General features: G+C 40.2%; 1 protein-coding gene across 1 annotated transcript in view; it reads left to right on the top strand.

Annotated features, from left to right (window-relative positions):
* LOC110503758 (t-SNARE domain-containing protein 1) overlaps window positions 1-11,965 on the top strand; it is a 113,440-nt gene extending 101,475 nt beyond the window's left edge. The window contains exon 12 of the mRNA XM_036970577.2: window positions 10,151-11,965. The gene's annotated coding sequence lies outside the window, so the exon portion shown is untranslated. The remainder of the gene's footprint in view (window positions 1-10,150) is intronic.
* Window positions 11,966-15,107: the final 3,142 nt, after the last annotated feature.

The raw sequence follows: 15,107 nt of genomic DNA on the forward strand, positions 1-15,107 counted from the left end.
CGTCGTGTTTGCTGCAACCTTGTCCTGTCCTGTCGGAATCTGCCTGTCCATCTGAGCCTACGTGTGTTTCGTCATTAAAGAAACTCTGTTTTGTTAATTCGCTTTTGGGTCCTCATTCACGCACCTGACACTTTTGTTCATTTTTGGACAATAATTTCCTTCTCCAGGTTAGACGGACGTCATTTGTATTTGTGTATCCCCTTTCGTAGGCCAACTATATGGATCAAGGCAATGTAGTTTTTATAGATCTGTTTGTCAGTCTCAGCAGAGTAGGCTACCCAGTAATTTTTTAGCATAATAAAAAATATGTCTCCAGTCATATAAAGTGTAGTACAATAGCAGGAAATGTGTTTATAAAATGCCAATAAGAAATGTACAGTTGAAGTGGTAAGTTTACATATACTTACGGTGGAGTCATTAAAAATAGTTTTTCAACCACTGCACAAATTTCTTGTTAACAAACTATAGTTCTGGCAAGTCGGTTAGGACATCTACTTTGTGCATGACACAAGTACTTTTTCTAACAATTGTGTACAGACAGAATATTTCACTTATAATTCACTGTATCACAATTACAGTGGGTCAGAAGTTTACATACACTAAGTTGACTGCCTTTAAACAGCTTGGAAAATTCCAGAAAATTATGTAATGTCTTTAGAAGCTTCTGATAGGCTAATTGACATAATTTGAGTCAATTGGAGGTGTATCTGTGGATGTATTTCAAGGCCTACCTTCAAATTCAGTGCCTTTTTGCTTGACATCATGGGAAAATCAAAAGAAATCAGCCAAGACCTCAGAAAAAAAATTGTAGACCTGCTCAGCAAGGAAGGAGCCACTGCTCCAATACCGCAATAAAAAAAGCCAGACTACGGTTTGCAACTGCACATGGGGACAAAGATCATACTTTTTGAAGAAATGTCCCCTGGTCTGATGAAACAAAAATAGAACTGTTTGGCCATAATGACCATCGTTATGTTTGGAGGAAAAAGGGGGATGCTTGCAAGCCGAAGAACACCACCCCAATCGTGAAGCACAGGGGGTGGCAGCATCATGTTGTGGGGGTGCTTTGCTGCAGGAGGGACTGGTGCACTTCACAAAATAGATGGCATCACGAGGCAGGAAAATTACCTGGATATATTGAAGCAAAATCTCAAGACATCAGTCAGGAATTTAAATCTAGGTCGCAAATGGGTCTTCCAAATGGACAATGACCCCAAACATACTTCCAAAGATGTGGCAAAATGGCTTAAGGACAACAAAGTCAAGGTTTTGGAGTGGCCATCACAAAGCCTTGACCTCAACCCTATAGAACATTTGTGGGCAGAATTGAAAAAGCGTGTGCAAGCAAGGAGGCCTACAAACCTGACTCAGTTACACCAGCTCTGTCTGGAGGAATGGGCCAAAATTCACGCAATTTATTGTGGGAAGCTTGTGGAAGGCTACACGAAAAGTTTGACCCAAGTTAAGCAATTTAATGGCAATGCTACCAAATACTAATTGAGTGTATGTAAACTTCTAACCCACTGGGAATGTGATGAATGAAATAAAAGCTGAAATAAATTATTCTCTCTCTACTATTCTGACATTTCACATTCTTAAAATAAAGTGGTGATCCTAACTGACCTAAGACAGGGAATTTTTACTTGGATTAAATGTCAGGAATTGTGAAAAACTGAGTTTAAATGTATTTGCTAAGGTGTATGTAAACTTCCGACTTCAACTGTGTGTTGAAGAAAATATATGGGGGATTGGAAATGATGCAGACAATTACATTGATGGAAGCAACATTCTATCCACAATATTAAAGTTGATCCACCCCTTTAAAAAAAATAATAAAACAAACTCTAAAACTGTTTTAAAGTCACCATTGTCCTCATGGTGAAACCCCTGAGAGGTTTTCTTCCTATCCGGCAACTGAGTTAGTAAGGATGCCTGTATCTTTGTAGTGACTTGATTAATAACATGCTCCAAGGGATATTTAATGTCTCTTTTTTTTTACCCATCTACCAGTAGGTGCCTTTCTTTGTGAGGCATTATAAAAACCTCTCTGGTCTTTGTGGAGGGACCTTACAAATAATTGTATGTGTGGGCTACAGAGATGATGGAGTCATTCAAATGTTATTGTTAACTGTTGTGACTAGGGGGCAGTATTTTCATTTTTGGAAAAATAACGTACCCAAAGTAAACAGGATATTTTGTTAGGACAAGATGCTAGAATATGCATATAATTGACAGCTTAGGATACAAAGCGCTCTAAAGTTTCCAAAACTGTAAAAATATTGTCTGTGGGTATAACAGAACTGATATTGCAGGCGAAAGCCTGAGAAAAATCCAATCCGGAAGTGCCTCGTGTTTTGAAAGCTCTGCGTTCCAATGCGTCCCTATTGAGCAGTGAATGGGCTATCAACCAGATTACTTTTTCTACGTATTCCCCAAGGTGTCTACAGCATTGTGACGTAGTTTTACGCATTTATGTTGAAGAATATCCGTAAGCGGCTACATTGTGTAAGTGGTGACCTGATGGCTCTCGGAGTGATTCTTGCGTAAAATATAGAAGTAGCCATTTTTCCAATCGGTCCTACTGAAAAATCAATTGTCCCGGTGGATATATTATCAAATAGATATTTGAAAAATACCTTGAGGATTGATTATAAACAACATTTGCCATGTTTCTGTCGATATTATGGAGTTAATTTGAATATTTTTCTGATTTTTCGTGACTGCAATTTCCGGTCGATTTCTCAGCCAAACGTGAAGAACAAATGGAGCTATTTCACCTACAAAAATAATATTTAGGGAAAAAAGGAACATTGGCTATCTAACTGGGAGTCTCGAGAGTGAAAACATCTGAAGCTCATCAAAGGTAAACGATTTAATTTGATTGCTTTTCTGATTTCCGTGACCAAGTTACCTGCTGCTAGCTGGACATAATGCTATGCTAGGCTATCGATAAACTTACACAAATGCTTGTCTTGCTTTGGCTGTAAAGCATATTTTGAAAATCTTAGATGACAGGGTGATTAACAAAATGCTAAGCTGTGTCTCAATATATTTCACTTGTGATTTTCATGAATAGGAATATTTTCTAGTAATATTTATGTCCGTTGCGTTATGCTAATAAGTGTCAGTCAATGATTACGCTCCCGGGTCCAGGATGGGGAGTATCAAGAACACTGCTATTGCACACAGAGTGAAACCAGACAAGTTATTATGTGACTTGTTATGCACATTTTTACTCCTGAACTTATTTTGATTTGCCATAACAAAGGGTAGAATACTTATTGACTTTTAAATCAGCCGGGGGGAGATTATAACAGAACATGGCCAAGATGTTCAAATGTTCATAAATGACCAGCATGGTCGAATAATAATAAGGCAGAACAGTTGAAACTGGAGCAGCAGCACGGCCAGGTAGACTGGGGACAGCAAGGAGTCATCATGTCAGGTAGTCCTGAGGCATGGTCCTAGGGCTCAGGTCCTCCGAGAGAGAGAAAGAGAGAAAGAGAGAATTAGAGAGAGCACACTTAAATTCACACAGGACACCAAATAGGACAGGAGAAGTACTCCAGATATAACAAACTGACCCTAGACCCCCGACACATAAACTACTGCAGCATAAATACTGGAGGCTGAGACAGGAGGGGTCAGGAGACACTGTGGCCCCATCCGAGGACACCCCCGGACAGGGCCAAACAGGAATGATACAAGACATACATTTTCAGCTTTTCGTTTTTGATTAATTTGTAAACATTTCTAAAAACGTAATTCCACTTTGACATTATGGAGTGTTGAATGTAAGCCAGTGACACAAAATCTAAATTTAATACATTTTAAATTCAGGCTGTAACGCAACAAAATGTGGAAAAGGGGTGTGAATACTTTCTGAAGGCACTGTACAAGGTGTATAATGACACCAATATATTGTCTGTATCATGTGCGGGCACAGATCATAGGGTCTTACCAGCAACAATATCTCACATTTTCCTTTCAGGAATCCGACGTATTGTGAATGAACGTCTATTTTTTACACATTAATTCTGCGTGTTTACAGAGTTCATCCTGTGTAGTTACAGGGTTAAAACAGAAACAACTCAAAGACGAACAGTTTAGGCATTCATTTCGAGTGGTTAAGGTTAGAGCTATGGTTTGGGGAAGGCTTAAAACTAAATAAAAGATAACAACGAGCCAGTCATCCAAAACATAGCCCTATGCAGTCGTTAAATTCCTATAGAAGGTGGCAAAGGCTGAGTACTCCGTCTGTTATTGCCCAGTGCTGGGCAATCATTTTTCTTTTTTTTGGTGTTTGCTGAGGAAGGCATATATCGACGTTCTCACAACCTTTTCAAATGCTTTAAATCAAAGTTTATTTATAGTGATCAGGCTGCTGACAAGAGGAATGTATAGGGCTAAAATGGACCTAAAATGGCCACTTTCATCATGATTCTCCCCAAAATGGCTTGTGATACAAATATAAAAAGCATATTCACCCATCATTCCTCCCAATTAAGTTTCTATGTGAGAAATGCCAGAACAATCTGAGTTACCCAAAATACTGTATTTTCAGGCCTTTCTGGTGTCCATAAACACCTGATTTTTAAACTAAAGTCAAAAAGGCAAATAACCGTGCAGTAAGTACTCATGTGAAATGAAAGGAAATGAAGAGTACAGAGTAGCTATTAATCCATAGATGTCACAGAAGTAACTGCTGCATTGTAATTTGCTGTATTTCGGCTACTGAAAGAGAGATCTCTTCACTAGCAATGCAGTGAGGGGGAACTTGTGCGCCTTGCCATGAAGTTAGTGCAGTCCTTTTGTGGTCTACTACCGTTAATCTGTGTCCATGAACAAGTGTGACAATAAGCTCTCTGTCTGAACTGCAATCCTCTTAGGCAAGGCTTTGTGGGTAAACTCGCCTCATGCAAATTCTAAACCCCATTTAGCTTTGAGGGACTAGTCAGCTGCATTGAGATTAATGGTCGAGTGACTACTTGATTTAATAGGGTTATTTCACTGCTTCCGGGGGAAAATAAACAACAAAGTTAATGCAAGACATTCGTCACTGACGTCCTCAATCTATCCTCTGCTCTACGAGGGAAGGGAAGAAAACGTTTTCTTTTTGCTTTCAGAATGTTTCACTCTGACTGTCAACAAAATGTTGTGTAGTACTTTCTTTTTGTTAACTTCAGATGTTTGGGAGACTTTGCAGTTTTTTATTATTGAGAAAATGACTGTATTTTGTTAAATGATAGGAGTCAATTTAAATAAAAGTATTCCGTTTGTGGTTTAGGAAAAAATTCCAATTCAGATTGTTTTGATATTGTGGATTCAGGCCTTGTTGCTCAACCTATTTCTGCTTCTGATATCTTCCCTAAAGTAAGAGGGAAATAGCTAAATAAAATGGAAGAAAGAAAACAATGTGCAAAGAATTAGAAAGTATATTTTGTGTGTAGAAATGATTGCAGTAAATTAGATTGTATGGATTTAAAAAAAAAAATATTAGCGACTTGCTGAGGAGAGAAAGTGCTGTGCAATTTTCCATTACGGGGTGAAGAATGACAATCCTTGTTTATCTTTTTCCATGCGGTCAGCTTACTCCAAACTTTGCTGCAGGGGATTACTGTGACTCTGTGGGTGAGGGACTGTCACTGTCGTTTCTCTTTCCATGAGAAAACACATCACTGTGTGACACAGGTGATCTGAGACTAGCAGTAACACACTTCACAAACTAGTAGCTATGGTCAAAATGATTAACACAGCTTTCAAATACATGTTTTAATTACTCTCCATTTACTGTAAATCTTATCATTTCAGAATTATACACCCCAAACATATAGACATATAGACCCTCCACATCAAAACACACACACACACGCACGCACGCACGCACGCACGCACGCACGCACGCACGCACGCACACACACACACACACACACACACACACACACACACACACACACACACACACACACACATCCCCAGCTGCTCAAACCAAGCCTGCTCAGTATAGCCAGCATTCTCCAGGAAGAAGAGCTGAGATTACCTAAAGCTGATTGGCCAGTGCCTTCATGTGTGAGACCTTCCAACGAACAGCTTAGGCTGTCATTACACCAGCCTGATCAACACAGAGCTCCTCACACAGACAGATGCCATTTTGGAGAGAGTCAATCGAGGGATAGAGGGAAGGATGGATGGTGGGTAGCAGCTTAGGTATGGAGGGACCTCACATGGAGGGTTAAAGAGGCAGCATAAATCCATCCACTATGTCATTGTGTTCACCAGTGTATTTGAGTGGACAGACTGTAGGTCTGATTTCAGCACAATGGGTGAGCTAGGTTCATATTGGATATACTGTTGTACACAACGGTGTAGCCATCAAATGTGTTAAGATAGAGAGACTGAGTAATACTCACTTGAGTACTCACCACTCACTTGAATGTGAGTAGTCAAACTAGGCTGTCATGCGAAATATCTGCTTCTCCTCTTCCCTCTTTCCCCCCACAATCACACACACACCACCCTGTCAACCTGTTGGCTCAGAGTCTACGCCATTCATCCAGCCTGTGACTGACAATCGATTGCTGTGATAGCTGTGCCATGGAGCCAGTTTGGGTTGTAATTGATACGGCCTATCAGCTCCATGCATCTGGACACTGGCTCTGCTGGAAATGAGCCGTGACGGACAGAACAGGGGCCTTCAAAACACAACCCCTCCCCAGCTGCTCACATTGATCCCATCCACCCTGAATTTCAGTTTGACTTCTAAATCTTCCTTCACTCTGGCTGGGCGATAGTAAACATCTCTACCAACTCACTCAGTACAAAGGATATTTGACATGTCTTTTTCGGTGCAGGCAAGTGAAGGGAAGCTGGATCATTGTAATGGGTGGAACTGATTAAGGTATCAAACGTGATTTAATGTGACAGCAGCTTCCACTGGTCTGTTGTCTGACTTGTCTATGTTATCTACAGTACAGTACAGTAACTTGACACTTTCACCAATATATTTTTTTAATTCAGTTTATCTCCTTTCTTTTTCTCATTAGACTGTCTGTCTGGAGTTTTTATATTGTTTGATTGCAGGAAATGGATCTACTGAGGCACATTACCAGATGTCTAAACTGCTGCATTGCTTTTTCCCTCAGCTTGTCACTCGAGCATTCATCTTGGGGACTGTCTGTGTTTATTGGCTTTCATTCCCTCACTCCTAACCTTCCTCCTTTCCTCCCTCCTTTCCTCCCTCCTTTCCGCCCACGTCTTTCAATGACAAGGTGGAGTTATGTTCAAACAGCTTTCCAGCGCCCCCTTGCTTTACCCAAGATACACTGCAGAAGATTCATCTGTGTGTGTGTGTGTGTGTGTGTGTGTGTGTGTGTGTGTGTGTGTGTGTGTGTGCGCGCGCGTAGATGCATGTGTGTGTCTCCCAGACTCTTCCGGAAGGAGAAGGGGGTCTCCGTTGTGGTGGCACAGAGACAGAGCTTTGAAGTGGGTGATACTGGCAGAGCTCTCTCTCCCTCTCTGTGTGTGTGCCAGGGAGACGGGGTAGCCTCATGCCCTCTGATCTTTTCAAAGCACCATATCTCCCTACCGTTACTCTCTACCTCGCTCTCTCTCCTTTTCTCTTCCTTCCGTTTTCTCTCTTGATCGATCACTCTCTCTGTTTCTCTTTCTCTCGTTCACTTTCTCTTTTGCTCACTCTCATTCTCAATTACGCTCTCTCTTTGTATTTGTGTTCTCTACTCTGTCCCATTCATTTTATCCACCATACTCCCCATTTTTATCCACAATTCTCCCCATTTTTATTCCTCTATTTCTCCCCAAAAACGTTTTGTTCTCTCATTCCATCAGTTCATCTGTGCCTCTCTCTCTTCTCTTCCCCCTCCTTCCTGGCATCATTCCAACCTGTCTGGATCAGGACATCGTTCAGATGGGTATAAAATCACCAATCTGACGGAAGCCTGGGGTCTTTTCATAGACAGAGGTCTGCAGCGTAGTCATCTTCATCCCCCTGTCAAACTTCATACTCTTTCCTCCTCTCCCCCCTCCACCTCTCTAAGATCAGAATGAATGGTCGGTTGGTTGAAAATCCAGCACTTGCAGAAAGAGGAAATGAAGAATATTTGTATAATTATTTAACTTACATGTACCATACATGTGAGCAGTATAAGTAGCAGTAGAAGTATTGTTGTCCGTTAGTTTACTCCAATCAGGGTATGGATGGTAGGGCAGGGTGCAGATAGATTGTGGGTTCTATCAAGTTAATTGTTTGCATAATTTATTTTATTTAACTTTTTTGTATCCATTATATTCCTGTATACTCCCCCCACCCCACCATATTGACATCATATTAGCTATCATCATAGTCAACATAGCTAGAAGTAACTCGCTAGTAAACCCGCTACAATCATACAGTGTACAGAAAGCAGTTGAGCAATTACACTGGCGGGCCCTGGTGGCAATAAATTAATAAAACCTAAAGCGTATCTTGACTTGGAAGAGTTCCAGTGTTGGATAGTCATAGCCAGCTAGCTAACATGGCATCCCTCTCTGTTTGAGCCGGGTGTTTGAGTAGGCTAAACTAGCTAGCTGCATTCCCTAGCTAAGTAAGTGAAAGTGAAAAGAATACAAGGAAATATAGCTAGCTCTCTCTCGCTTCTCCTTCAATTTTAAAGAAATGAATTTGTTCAAAGCTGTTAAAATACTCATCACATGTTATGCACTGCAGTACCAGCTAGCTGTAGCTTGTGCATTCAGTACTAGATTCATTCTCTGATCCTTTGATTGGGTGGACATCATGTCAGTTGATGCTGCAAAAGCTCTGAAGTTGTCATAATTACAGTGTAAGGCTATGGAAGGGGGTTAGAACCATGAGCCGCCTAGGTTTTATATTGAAGTCAATGTACCCAGAGGAGAACGGAAACTATCTGTCCTTCTGCTACACCGTGGTGCTACCGCAGAGAGTGCTGTTGAGGCTACTGTAGACCTTCATTGCAAAACAGTGTTTTTTCATCAATAATTTGGTGACGTGAATATACTGTATTTAGTAAAGTTTTATTTCAAAAATACACTTTTTTTTAAATGTTTCACAATTAAAAAATATATATATATTCATTGAGTAGGAAGGTCCTCCCCTTCCTCCTCTGAGGAGCTTCCACTGGTCCTGAACCTCCATATTTGTAACATTTCTACTGATATTGCCCTAAAAAGAAATGCTTTACCAAAGAGCATAATGATATACAAGCAGGTCTGAGTTTTCCATTTTCAATTTCCTTGTTTTGTGTGTCGCAGGAACTTGGAATATTGTAAAGCTGCTGGTTGCACTTGCTTGCCTTTCTTACACTAGGATCTATCTTGACAAAATGTAGGTAATGTCTGAATTAAACAGACCTACATGAATGAAAGTTGAATGAAAAATAAAACACCACAGTGGTGTGTATTTTTTTTCCAACTTCAGTTGTATGGGTCTTTTCTCTTCTAGACTCTTACCCAAACAGGCATGCCTGGCCACGGGCAGTCTCAGCCAATGGCCATCAGTCTCTCAGAAAGGATTGCAGGAACTCTGCCATTGTATAGTTAGACACATAACATAAACATCTAAAGTACAACACTGTATATTTTATTTTCATATTGTGTTCTGCATAACCCTTAGATCATCTTAGCTACATGCTGTAATTAACAGATGAGTTGGCCAACCCCTGAGTATAATTTGAGATAAAAGTGATGCACTGTGGCCTTTTGTGGTTCTACTTTATGCCCGTCACAGGGGGCTGCTAATTAATGAACCATTTGGATCTCCAGCTGGTTGAACTCTGGCCCAGACGTAATTAGAACTCATACACTGACCACCAATCATAAAATACTACCCACGACCTTGTGTCACTTCCATAATAAAAAGTACAAATTAGTTCCTTACCAATTAATAATTCATAAAATAAAAGTGGAAATAATATAAGCCTAAGGCAGTTAGTAGTGGATGTAAAGGTAAAGGTATATGTACATGAATATTACACCTGTGGTATTGGCTTAGACTTGGTTTAGAAAGCTTAGCTTTGTGAGTAGCCTACATTTAGTGGTTGTCATCCCATCGTTATCTTGCCTATATAGCGCTGGTTAATGATTGATGCATGTTGTCTGGTGTGCTTGTGTTTCCCAGGTAGCTGCAGTCATAGTGCTGTGACCTCTCTGCTTCTGCCCCACCTGACCACCTGACCCCTGACCTTTACCAGCAGTCTCAGACAGGAGGGGCTGCCCCACACCAACACCTCTACTTCGTCATGGCTGTCTCTCCTTAGTTATGTAGTTAGATATTTGGTGTACGCAGGTGTGTGTGTGTGTGTGTGTGTGTGTGTGTGTGTGTGTGTGTGTGTGTGTTTGTGTGTCAGGCAGGGGGCGGGGGGTGGGGGGATAGCTGGTACTTATATTATCATCTTTAAATGAATGGCATACTAGTCTACTGTGGTTCTTTTATACTGTACCTAACTATGGTAGCTGTGGCAGCCAACCAGCCAATCATGGAAGAGAGGTATTGATGCATCCACTTACTTTACCCTGATTTCCTCTGTGTTTGTTTACTTGTTTTTGTTTTTTAAGCACTGGATCATATTTACCTGATGCTACTGTATCTACGAAGTATGATATTAAAATGTTGTGTAGTACTTATGATTATATAAATACATAAATGATCATTAGACAAAAATGTATCAAATGGTGTGATAAAAAGAGTACTTTAAAATATGATTTACAGCTTTTTTCAGTCCTATTTTACTATCATTTTACTCTTGCTATCCTCTGTCTCTCTCTCTCGCTCATGCAAACACAGACACACTTGCACACAAACATATCTATCTGCCATGATCTGAGTGTAAAGAGTGGAACATGTGACATAAATTACAGGTTTGTTGATCGCCTGAAGCACTCACCCTCTGGCCAATCAATAGGCAGTAGAGTCAACCACTTTCCCTCCATTCCCTCCAAATGTCTCATCCTGTTACATATTTTCCAGGAAGGCTTATTTAGAGATACTAAAAGACTTAATTAATCTCTCAGAGGGGTGATTATCATCTCTCTGACTTCTCCCGTGGGCTGTATGTGTGTGTTATCACTGAGTTCTCTGAAAAGATGGGTAAGACTCTTCAGTGTGCAGCTTCAGTGTCAGCTCCTAGCCTTTTCTGCTTCCGACGTCATGCATCTTTTATTATTACTCTTCCCTCACAATCCACCGGCATCAGTGGGCTCTAGCTCTTAACTCATCGCATGCATACACAAATCTGAAGTGTTTTATTATTGTTATTTTCTCTTAGTCTTACTGAGTCAGTGTGCCCAGATATTCATTTGGGTTTTTTAATTTGTACCTTGCAGAGAAAAGGAACAAAATGAACCAAAAGCACCAAAATGTTTGTGAATCTATCACAGGACTTTGGTGGCACTCTAATTGGGGAGGAAGGACTCGTGGCAATGGCTGGAGCGGAATCTTGGAATGGTATTAAAAACATCAAAACATGGTTTCCATGTGTTTGATGCTATTCCATACTCCGTTCCAGCCATTATTATGAGCCGTCCTCCCCTCAGCAGTCTCTACTAGGAACCTATCTTCAAGGTCTGGCATCACTATTCAAATCTATGCATATATTTAAGGTGATGTAACTTACTGTAGCTTCTCATATCCCTGACAAAAGCTTAAAGTTTCTAGAATTGTGGTGTGGGCGATGAGAAGATGAATGATAGCTGTGGATACTTGTGAACGTTTTCTGTTTGAATTAAGTTGTGCTTCACTGATGTGATACGTTCCTTCACTGCTTGTAAAAATTCTCAACGTCGCAAAATATGATTATTCACAATGGTAACGTTATGAGAACGTTGATGTTCAGAAAGGAATTTGTAGCACCTATTACTCTTCAGCTCTTTATTTTACCGTTGTAAAATGTACTTACATTGTGTCTTTTTGATAAATAAAATCTCCTAGATATCAGAAGTGAATATGAGAATGTTTTACTCTTTCAAAATAGCAGTACTGTTGTGTTTTGCCTGCTGTACAGATTACCAATGATTGAGATCTACAGTATGTTAGTGGTTCAATATTTCCTCTTAAACATGCTAACTTTGGTACGTACAGTTGAAGTCAGAAGTTTACATATACTTAGGTTGGAGTTATTAAAACTCGTTTTTCAACAGCTCCACAAATTTATTGTTAACAAACTACAGTCTACTTTGTGCATGACACCATTCATTTCCAACAATAGTTTACAGGCAGATTATTTCACTTATAATTCACTGTATCACAATTCCAGTGGGTCAGAAGTTTACATCCACTAAGTTGACTGTGCCTTTAAACAGCTTGGAAAATTCCAGAAAAAGATGTCATGGCTTTAGAAGCTTCTGATAGGCTAATTGACATAATTTGAGTCAAATGGAGGTGTACCTGTGGATATATTTCAAGGCCTTCCTCTTTGCTTGACATCATGGGAAAATCAAAAGAAATCAGCCAAGACCTCAGAAAATAAATGGTAGACCTCCACAAGTCTGGTTCATCTTTGGGAGTAATTTCCAAACACCTGAAGGTACCACGTTCATCTGTACAAACAATAGTACGCAAGTATAAACACCATGGGACCACGCAGCCGTCATATCGCTCAGGAATGAGACGCGTTCTGTCTCCTAGAGATGAACGTACTTTGGTGTGAAGTGCAAATCAATCCCAAAACATCAGAAAGGACCTTGTGAAGATACTGGAGGAAACAGGTACAAAAGTATCTATATCCACAGTTAAACAAGTCCTATATCGACACAACCTGAAAGGCCAATCAGCAAGGAAGAAGCCACTGCTCCAAAACTGCCATGAAAAAGACAGACTACGGTTTGCAACTGCACATAGGGACAAATATCGTACTTTTTGGAGAAATGTCCTCTGGTCTGATGAAACAGAAATAGAACTGTTTGGCCATAATGACCATCATTATGTTTGGAAGAAAAAGGGGAGGCTTGTAAAGCCGAAGAACACCATCCCAACCGTCAAGCACGGGGGTGGCTGCATCATGTTGTGGGGGTGCTTTGCTGCAGGAGGGACTGGTGCACTTCACAAAATAGATGGCATCATGAGTCAGGAAAATGATGTGGATATATTGAAGCAAAATCTCAAGACATCAGTCAGGAAGTTACTGCTTGGTTGCAAATGGGTCTTCCAAATGGACAATGACCCCAAGCATAATTCCAAAGTTGTGGCAAAATGGCTTAAGGACAACAAAGTGAAGGTATTGGAGTTTCCATCACAAAGCCCTGACCTCAATCCTATAAAAAAATGTATTGGCAGGACTGAAAAAGTGTGTGCGAGCAAGGAGGCCTACAAACCCAACTCAGTTACACCAGCTCTGTAAGGAGGAATGGGCCAAAATTCACCCAACTTATTGTGGGAAGCTTGTGGAAGGCTACCCAAAACGTTTGACCCAAGTTAAACAACTTCTTATGGCTGCAGGGGCAGTATTGAGTAGCTTGGATGAAAGGTGCCCAGAGGTGCCCAGAGTCAACAGCCTGCTCCTCAGTCCCAGTTGCTAATATATGCATATTATTATCAGTATTGGATAGAAAACACTCTGAAGTTTCTGGCACTGTTTGAATGATGTCTGTGAGTATAACAGAACTCATATGGCAGGCAAAAACCTGAGAAGAAATCCAAACAGGAAGTGGAAAATCTGAGGTTGGTCGATATTCAACCCAGCCCCTATTGAATACACAGTGGGAAATGGATAAATTTGCACTTCCTAGGGCTTCCAATAGATGTCAACCATCTTTATAAACTTGAATGAGGCTTCTACTGTGTTGTGGAGCCGGAGGGGAGCTCTTCGAGCCAGTGGTCTGGCAGAGAGCCAGGTCCTGGTCATGCGCATTTCACATAGCGACCTGCGTTCCATGGCTTCTCTACAGACATAGGAATTCTCCGGTTGGAACTTTATTGAAAATGTATGATAACAACATCCTAAAGATTGATTCTATACTTAGTTTGACAAGTTTCTTCTACCTGTAATAACTTAAGTAAGTTAACATAAGTTTTTGTCCGACGTTTGGATGGACCAGCACGAGCGTTTGGATTTGTGTACTAAACTCGCTAACAAAAGTAGCTACTTGGACATAAATAATGGACATTATCGAACAAATCAAGCATTTATTGTGTAACTAGGATTCCTGGGAGTGCATTCTGATGAAGATTGCCAAAGGTAAGGAATATTTATAATGTTGACTCCAACATGGCGGATAATTGTATTTATTTTCTGAGCCCTGTCTAAGATTATTGCATGGTATGCTTTCAGGTAAAGTTGTTTTGAAATCTGACACAGCGTTTGCATTAAGGAGAGGTATAACTATATTTCCATGTCTAACAATTGTATTTATCGACATTTATAATGAGTATTTCTGTAAAATGATGTGGCTCTCTACAATATCACCGGATGTTTTTGGAACTAGTGAACGTAACGCGCCAATGTAAAGTGAGATTTCTTTATATAAATATGAACTTTATCAAACAAAACATACATGTATTGTGTAACATTAAGTCCTATGAGTGTCATCTGATGAAGATCATCAAAGGTTAGTGACTAATTTTATCTCTATTTCTGCTTTTTGTGACTCTCTTTGGCTGGAAAAATGGCTGAATTTTTCTGTGATTTGGTGATGACCTAACATAATCGTTTGTGGTGCTTTTGCTGTAAAGCCTATTTGAAATCGGACACTGTGGTGGGATTAACAACAAGATTACCTTTAAAACAGTATAAGATGTATGTTTGAGGAATTTGAGGAATTTTAATTATGAGATTTCTGTTGTTTTGAAGCGCCCTGCACTTCACTGGCTGTTGTCATATCCTCCCGTTAACGGGATATCAGCCCTAAGAAGTTTTAAAGGCAATGCTACCAAATACTAATTGAGTGTATGTAAACTTCTGACCCACTAGAAATGTGATGAAAGAAATAAAAGCTGAAATAAATCATTCTCTCTACTGTTATTCTGACAGTTCACATTCTTAAAATAAAGTGGTGATCCTAACTGACCTAAGGCAGGGATTTTTTTGCTAGGATGAAATGTCAGGAATTGTGAGAAACTGAGTTTGAATGTATTTGCTAAG

This window comes from Oncorhynchus mykiss, chromosome 3 (assembly GCF_057628025.1).
Source record: "Oncorhynchus mykiss isolate SJ-2025 chromosome 3, ASM5762802v1, whole genome shotgun sequence".
Taxonomy (NCBI): Eukaryota; Metazoa; Chordata; class Actinopteri; order Salmoniformes; family Salmonidae; genus Oncorhynchus; species Oncorhynchus mykiss.